Source organism: Pongo abelii, chromosome 19 (assembly GCF_028885655.2).
Source record: "Pongo abelii isolate AG06213 chromosome 19, NHGRI_mPonAbe1-v2.0_pri, whole genome shotgun sequence".
Lineage (NCBI taxonomy): Eukaryota > Metazoa > Chordata > Mammalia > Primates > Hominidae > Pongo > Pongo abelii.
The window spans coordinates 32,119,556-32,128,418 of NC_072004.2; positions in this window are offsets into that span (position 1 = coordinate 32,119,556).

The following is an 8,863-nucleotide window of genomic DNA, read 5'->3' on the forward strand; positions in this document are numbered from 1 at the left end:
TATTTCTAAGTACATTTTTGTAGCTATTGTAAAAGAAATAGCTTCCTTAATTTTTTTTCAGCTAGTTTACTATCAACATATAGAAATGCTACTGTTTTTTGTATGTTGATTTTATATCCTTCAACTTTATTAAATTTATTAAATTCATTTATCACTCTAAGAAGTTTTCGGTAGAGTCTTTAGTTTTTCTGTGTATGAGATCACATTGTCTGCAAAGAGGGAAAATTTCACTGTCTCCTTTCCAGTTCAGATACCCTTTATTTCTTTCTCTAACCTAATTGCCCTGGCTAAGACTTTCACTATGTGAAATATGAGTGGTGAAAGTGGGCCTCCTTTTCTTGCTCCAGTTTTCACAGTAACATTTTTCACCTTTTCCATATTCAGTATGATCTTAGCTGTGGGTTTGTCTTTATGCCCTTTTGTGTTGAAGCATATGTTTTCTATAGTAAATTGTTGAGAGGCTTTTGTCATGTAAGAATGTTTAATTTTGCCAAATGCTTTCATTGTGTTTATTGATTTAATCATATGGTTTTCAATATATATCCAAAGGAAAGAAAATCAATATATCAAAGGGTTACCTGCACCCCCATGTTTATTACAGCACTATTCACAATAGCCAAGATATGGAATCAACCATAAGTGTCCATCAACAGATGAATGGATAAAGAAAATGTGACATACATATATAATGGAATACTATTAAGTTATAATAAAGAACAAAATCCTGTCATTTGTGGCAACCTGAATGCAACTGGAGGGCATTAGCTTAGGTGAAATAAGCCTGGCATAGAAAAATAAACACCACAGGCCAGGTGCAATGGCTCACGCCTGTAATCCCAGCATTTTGGGAGGCTGAGACAGGCGGATCACAAGGTCAGGAGATCGAGACCATCCTGGCTAACACAGTGAAACCCTGTCTCTACTAAAAATACAAAAAAAAATTAGCCGGGTGAGGTGGCGGGCACCTGTAGTCCCAGCTACTCAGGAGGCTCAGGCAGGAGAATGGCATGAACCTGGGAGGTAGAGCTTGCAGTGAGCCAAGATAGCGCCACTGCAGTCTGGCCTGGGCGAAAGAGCAAGACTCCATCTCAAAAAAAAAAAAAAAAAAAAAGAGAAGGAAACACCACATAACTACATGTTCTCACTTACGTATGGAAGCTTAGATAGTAGAGTATTGGTTACCATATACGGGAAAGAGAAAGGGGAGTATAAGAAAAATTTGGTTAACACATACAAAATTACAGCTGGAGAGAAGAATTAAGTTATAGTTCTCTGCAGCACTGCAGGGTGACTGTAGTTAAAAGGAATTTATTGTGTGTTTTCAAATAACTAGAAGAAAAGATTTTTAATATTCTCCTGCAAAGAAATAATAAATGATTTAGGTAATGGATATGCTAATGACTCTGACTTGATCATTACACATTGCATAAATATATCAAAATATCACTCTGTAACCCATAAACCTGTACAATTATTACATACCAATTAAAAATAATTTTAAAAGAGAAAAAAGAAATAAAATTAAAGATACAGAATTTAACTACTTTTTCTTCTATGAAACCCAAGGGTCAGTACCAAGAAGAGTGAATTTATTAGTTTTCTAAAATAAAAAAATCAAAATGACCAAAAAAGAGCAATATCCAAGAAAAAAAACAGTTAATAAGAATATTTAGAAAACTTGGGCACTGTATCACCTGTTCCTAGATACCAATTTACAGATGACCACTTAAATAGAAGTTTATTCCAGTTAATTCATTTATAATCCCAGAGCTCAAAATTACATTTTATCTACAATAAATGAGATAAGACATTTAAATTATATGGTACTCTGCCTAACACACGTTAATAACTCAATACATGTTAGCAATAAGCTTTTAGTATAGTAGTCATAGTACTAATTTCTCACATTGCAATTTCCTTCATTCAGAGACATGAATACAACTTTCCTCATGACTCCTTTTTCATCAAGATAGCTCTTCAAATTATTCTGTTTCTTTAATTCAGTATATTAGCTGTGTATACCAATACTACATTCTTTTTTTTTTCTTTTTCTGAGATGGAATCTCATTCTGTCACCCAGGCTGGAGTGCAGTGGCATGATTTCAGTTCACTGCAACCTCCAACTCCCAGGTTCAAGCAATTCTCCTGCCTCAGCTCCCCAGGCAGCTAGGACTACAGGTGCACACCACCACGCCTCACTAATTTTTGTATTTTTAGTAGAGTCAGGGTTTCACCATGTTGTCCAGGCTGGTCTCAAACTCCTGATCGCAGGTGATCCACCCACCGTGGCCTCCCAAAGTGCTGGGATTACAGGCATAAGCCACCGTGCCCAGCCTGATATTGCATTCTTGGATTTTGAACACTGAATATCTTTTTGAAAGATTAAACCTCTTTACCAATTTGTGCTTTGGAAATTATTTTCCTTCAAGTGTTCTAAGAGTCTAATGAAGAATGAAGGTCATGTTTTATCACTTTTGTCCTTAAAGATTTCAGACATGCTGAGGCCGAGCTTGGTGGCTCATGCCTGTAATTCCAGCACTTTGGGAGGCCGAGGTGGGCAGATCACAAGATCAGGAGATCTAGACCATCCAAGCTAACACGGTGAAATCCCGTCTCTACCAAAAATACAAAAAAAGTAGCCAGGTGTGGTGGTGGGCGCCTGTAATCCAGCTACATGGGAGGCTGAGGCAGGAGAATGTCTGAACCCAGGAGGAAGAACTTGCAGTGAGCTGAGATCGCGCCACTGCACTCCAGCCTGGGTGACAGAGCATGACTCCGTCTCAAAAAAAAAAAAAAAAAAAAGATTTCAGACATGCTGAAACTGAATGAAGTATCATTTGCTACCAGATAGATTAGTTCTTTCTAGTTGTAGGAGTGAATACATCTTTAATGGTATATTTTGGGTTATTGCCTTATTTTTGATGCAGTATTCTGTAAATAATTTTTTAAACCTGGCAAAATTCGGTGAGCATAGATTTGTCAGCTTTGGTGTTATATTGTGTTTGCTTTTAAAAACTGCTTTTGAGGCCGAGCATGGTGGCTCTTGCCTGCAATCCCAGCACTTTGGGAGGCCAAGGTGGGTGGATTACCTGAGGTCAGGAGTTCGAGACTAGCCTGGCCATCATGGTGAAACCCCATTTCTACTAAAAACACAAAATTAGCCAGTCATGTTGGTGCATGCTTGTAGTCCTAGCTACTCAGGAGGCTGAGGCAAGAGAATCACCTGAATCAGGGAGGCAAAGGTTGCTGTGAGCCAAGATCACACCATTGTACTCCATCCTAGGTGATAACAGTGAAACTCTGTCTCAAAAAAAAAAAAAAAAAACTGCTTTTGAACAGAGTTGTAAATACAATTTTTTATGAAAAAAGAAATTATCAAGCGCATAAGTCCATAATACAAAAACTAATAAAATTCGAGGCACAAGTTAGTACTAAAAAAATTATGTTGAATATTCCCTAATACAACATGCTTTTTCCCTTCATGAACAATTTGTGTTTTACTGAGAAGACTCATTATTTATGGCAGAAGTTAGACTACAGATGAATATGTACTTTAAACACTCTCAGTAGCTTTCTTAATTTTACATATGCTGCTTTATGCTTCTGTTTATTTTCATTTTTCCAATGTCCATATTCTAGTAAATTTGAATATTTTAATTCAAGTTTATTGAATTTAATATTTAATATTGCTTGTATAATTTAGTATTTTTAAGACTCAAAAAGGTTTACAAAAAAAGTAAAAGGTCAACATGTTGCTAATCATTTAAAGATTATTTTAAAATCTTTGACCTTTATGTGTTAATGAATAAAATGTTAGTAGTTATTAGTACAAAATAATTCATGTCTTTTGGTCTTAGCATCCAGCATTTCATTTTTAATAAATAAATAATTATTCTCCTGCAATATATTACGTTTATCTGGGTTTTGAAAAATGATGTTTCCATATATCAGAAAGCCATTTACATGTTTAAATCTACAAAGGCAAATGAAATGGTACTAAATTATTTACATAATAACATTTAGATTGTGGCCCTTATAACATTCTTTGTATACTTCATACAGAGTTGGGGATATGCAATCCTAGAATATTTCTGGGAGCAAACCCTTCAGCTTGATGAACAAAACAAGACTTTTAAATCAAATTAAACTTTTAAATTACCTTGGTTATGGGGCCTTTTAATTCAATGGATATGAAACATAATGAATTATCCCCTTTTCATTGGGCAATAAGTTCTCATTCTTAACTTATAATACTCAAAATATCCTTTAATTTTTAATTTGTGATTAACCATATCATTATCCCTAGATATTTTAGCTTCTATCTTGAAGTCTATAATAATTTTGAAACAGGAGAAAGTATTCTTTATTACCATATGTGTTAAACATCATGGTTTTCAAATTTAACTGCAAATGTATCTTTTTCATTGCTTCCTGATGACGCCCTTCACCCTATCCATATTGTCACTACCAAGTGGTAATTAGTTTTCAGGTTCCTATATTTGTTTTTTTGGAAAATCTTCTCTGTGCCTTATAAAGAATATGATTGTAGGCATTCAAAAACCAGTGAAATACACATAATTAGCCTGTGGCCTAACTCATTTGTTTAAGAAACTACACTAATTTTACCCACATACTGATATTTTTATTGCCACACTATTTCTGGAGAAAATAAATACCGCTAACATCCTGTTGGTAAGAGAGTAAAAAAATCTTTTCTCGAAGTGCTCATTGTAGTATTAACATATAGTGTCAATTTTTTAATAAATTCCTCATACACATTTTATTCTTAGAGAAATAAAAATGCTAAAAGTGAAATGACTTTGTTTACTCTCCATATTATAAGCCACCCATCTTGGTAATTTAGGGTCTTTATAGGTAGGGTAAGTTGTGTCATACCGAGATAACAAAACAAAAAGTATTTTATCTCTTTTGGGCCTTTCCTTATTCAGTTATACTGCCAGTTTGGCTTTTTTTGTAGATCAACTTATTGACCTCAGTATTCTGAAATAATACGTTTACTATCTTTTGATCAGCATTTAAAATATTAGATTTATTGTTACTCTTCTGCCTTTATTGGGCTGGAAGAATAATTGTTTCTCTCACTCCACAAAGGCCATGTTGCAGAGAAAAACATATAGACTTTCAATTGCAAAGCAAAGAAACTTGACTATTTTCTGCAATTTTAAAGTGTACATTGAATGAATTAAACCATCTTTTTATTTTCTTTTTTGCTCACTTGCAAATATTAACAACATCAAGTGTATTATCGTGATGTTATCTAGGTAAAAATCTCAACAAGTTTTCATAATTACCATTTTTAGATATATAAATAGGGGACCTAACTTTAATTTTAAATGTCCGAGGCCATGTCTGTTATTTCAGTCTTTAAACTCAGTTCATAATGCAGACACTTAGCAAATACTCAAAAATTATGTGCTGAATAAAAAAGGTTAAATATGTAATACGTACAAAATCTACTGGAAAAAATGCACCAACAATTTTATTTGGTATAACAGTTTATTGTAGAATCTTTATTGCCTTTAAATAGTAATATACTTTTCCAGTGTCTACAATGACTTGTAATATTTGTACACATATAAAATAATATTTCCAAAAATGTAATCCAGTAAGGAAATATACTTTCTAAATTCTAGATTTATAATTTAGGGGTTAAATTATAAAATCATTAAATAAAATACAAATGACATATAGTCAAAGATCCCCCTGGAAAAAAATTAAGTGGCCTCTAAAGTGATGTATTCATATATATACTTTTACAATCACCCTCGGTTTGCTGTTCCTCTGGCATTAGAACAGATTGTTGTTGTTTACTTGCTTTAACATCAAAGGTAAATGTTTTTGCTCCTTTAAGGACATATGTAAAAATAAATGCACATGGTCTACAATAGAATAATATTTAGTGATAAGCACATAGGACATAAGACCATCTGAAATAAATGCAGAACCAAATCTCTCATGCATATGCACTCAACCACATATGTTTATTGATAAAATGCTAAGTGGAAAAACCTGAATTATATGTGTGTGTGTATATATATATATACACACACACATATATATACACACACATATATATACACATACATACATATACACATATATACCACATTTTCTTTATTCACTCGTTGATCGATGAGCATTTGAGCTGGTTCCTTATTTTTGCAATTGTGAATGGTGCTGCTATAAACATGCATGTGCAAGTATCTTTTTCATGTAATGATTTCTTTTCCTCTGGGTAGATAACCAGAAGTGGGATTGCTGGATCAAATGGTAGATCTACTTTTAGTTCTTTAAGGAATCTCCACACTGTTTTCCATAGTGGTTGTATTAGTTTACATTCCCATCTAACAGTGTAAAAGTGTTCCCTTTTCACCACATCCACACCAACACCTATTTTAATTTTTTGATTTTTTTATTATGGTCATTCTTGTAGGATTATGGTGGTATCGTGTTGTGGTTTTGATTTGCATTTCCCTGATAATTAGTGAGGTTGAGTATTTTTTCATATATTTGTTGGCCATTAGTATATCTTCTTTTGTGAATTGTCTATTCATGTCCTTAGCCCGCTTTTTGATGCGATTGTTTTTTCCCGAACAGCTACAATTCTTTGGCTTGTTATTTTAGTGGTTGCTTTAGTGTTTATAGTGCATGTCTTCAACAGATCACAGTCTACCTTCAAGTGATAATATATCATTTTAGTATAAGAAACTTACATCAGTATACTTCTTCCCTCCTAGTCTTTAAGCTATGACTGTCATCCATTTTATTTTACATGTTGTAAATTCCATAGTACTTTATTATTTTTGTTTAAACAATTATATTTAAAATAGGCTTAAGTAATAATAACAAATCATATATTTGTCCATGTTGTAACTATTTCCAGTGCTCTTCATTCCTTTGTGCAGATCTAGATTTCAATATGGTATCCTTCTTACTGCCTAAAAGACATCCTTTAATTTTTCTTGCAGTGCAGGTCTCCAGGTAAGAAAGTCTTAAGTCTTTACAAGTCTAAAAATGTATTTATTTCATCATAGCCATTATTCTCTTTTTGGTAGTATCTAGTTGGCTGTGACACTAATCCATTAAACTTTCCATTTCAGTTATGGTATTTTTCAAATCTAGATTTCTATTTGGTAATTTTTCCCAATCTACTTGATTATTTTCATACTCATGCTCTTTAATCCCCTGGTTTCTTTACGTGTAAGACACACTTCATGTGATGTTTGGTGACTCTAATATCTTCAGTCTCTGTAGGTTGTTTCCTTTGTACGTTGTTTCTGCTGGCTCTTGCCCATTATACATGTTTGTGATTTTTCATTAAAAACTTACATTCCTTGAAGCTGTCTTCCATTTTGCTTTTGCCAGGCACCTGGAAGGCATTAAAAACCTGATATCACTTTAAATTTGCAGCTTGAGACTTTTTAGATTATACAGCTTATGTGTGAAGCCACCAGTGGAAGGGCTGCCCATGGTTATATATTAATGTATCCTCACTCTCAGGAGAGATGATTTCCCTCAGGATGGACAATCTTGTCTGCTGCTCCAGGGGCTGCAGGGATTGAGGGGGCAGGAGACAGGGGAGGCAGACAGGTTGATTCATAGTTCCCTCCTACACTAAACCTATCTTTTTGGTGTCCTACTTTTTTTTTTTTTTTTTTGAGACGGAGTCTGGCTCTGTCTCCCAGGCTGGAGTGCGGTGGCGCAATCTCGGCTCACTGCAAGCTCCGCCTCCCGGGTTCACGCCATTCTCCTGCCTCAGCCTCCCGAGTAGCTGGGACTATAGGCGCCCGCCACTACGCCCGGCTAATTTTTGTATTTTTAGTAGAGATGGGGTTTCACTGTGTTAGCCAGAATGGTCTCGATCTCCTGAACTCGTGATCCGCCCGCCTCGGCCTCCCAAAGTGCTGCGATTACAGGTTTGAGCCACCGCGCCCAGCCGTGTCCTACTTTTGATGTCTTCTCCTAACCCTCCTACCTTGGACAGGATCTAAACTTTGTCTGCTATTCTGCTGCCCCATCCTCTTCCCAGACTATGAAAAGAGAGTTTCAGTATGACACTTGGCAACTAACTTAAGGGTGAAAAATGGCATCTAATTACTTCTTTGGGTTTCTACTTTTTTTTTATTTTAATTTTTTTGCCTTTGCGAACTCTTAATTATTTTGCAGCTCATTGATACATTTTTAAAAATGGTTCTTGATATGTATTCCAGAAGTTTTTGTTGTTTTCTGGTTCTTGTCAGCCCATGTTGCCGGAAATAAAATTCTTTCAACTTGTTCTTTAACAATTTACAGTATCCATATATTCCTTCCTGTTCCAGAGGCAATAGAGTGAGAACACACACTTAGGAGCCAAGCTGGCCTGAGATTAAGATCCACCAGCAATGTGACCTCAGTAGCCTATTTACATTCTGAGCCTCAGCTTCTCATAGGGTTGGTGTGATAATTAAATGAGGTAATATATGAATAACACTTAAAACAGAGACTGACACTGGTAAGGATGGACTTTCTTGTTATTACTATCTGAAAAAGTTGAAAAATTATGAGCCTGAGTAACAGTTATACATCTTACCCAATGGTTGACTAACCTCTGGTCCCTGGCTACCCCGGCCCCCTCTACCATGCAGTCACCCACACCCATGCTTATACTGATGGAGGGGAGTCAACTATGAGCTATTCACTGGATGACAGGCCCAGCTACTGTCACAGATGTGCCCCAAGTCCAGGACAGAATGTTAGCAGATAGCTGCTGGTCTGAGGAATGTCATCATCACATAAGCCTGAGTGAAAACACAGCCCCTTTACTACTAAGAAATCTGAAAATAAACGAACATAAACAAACATA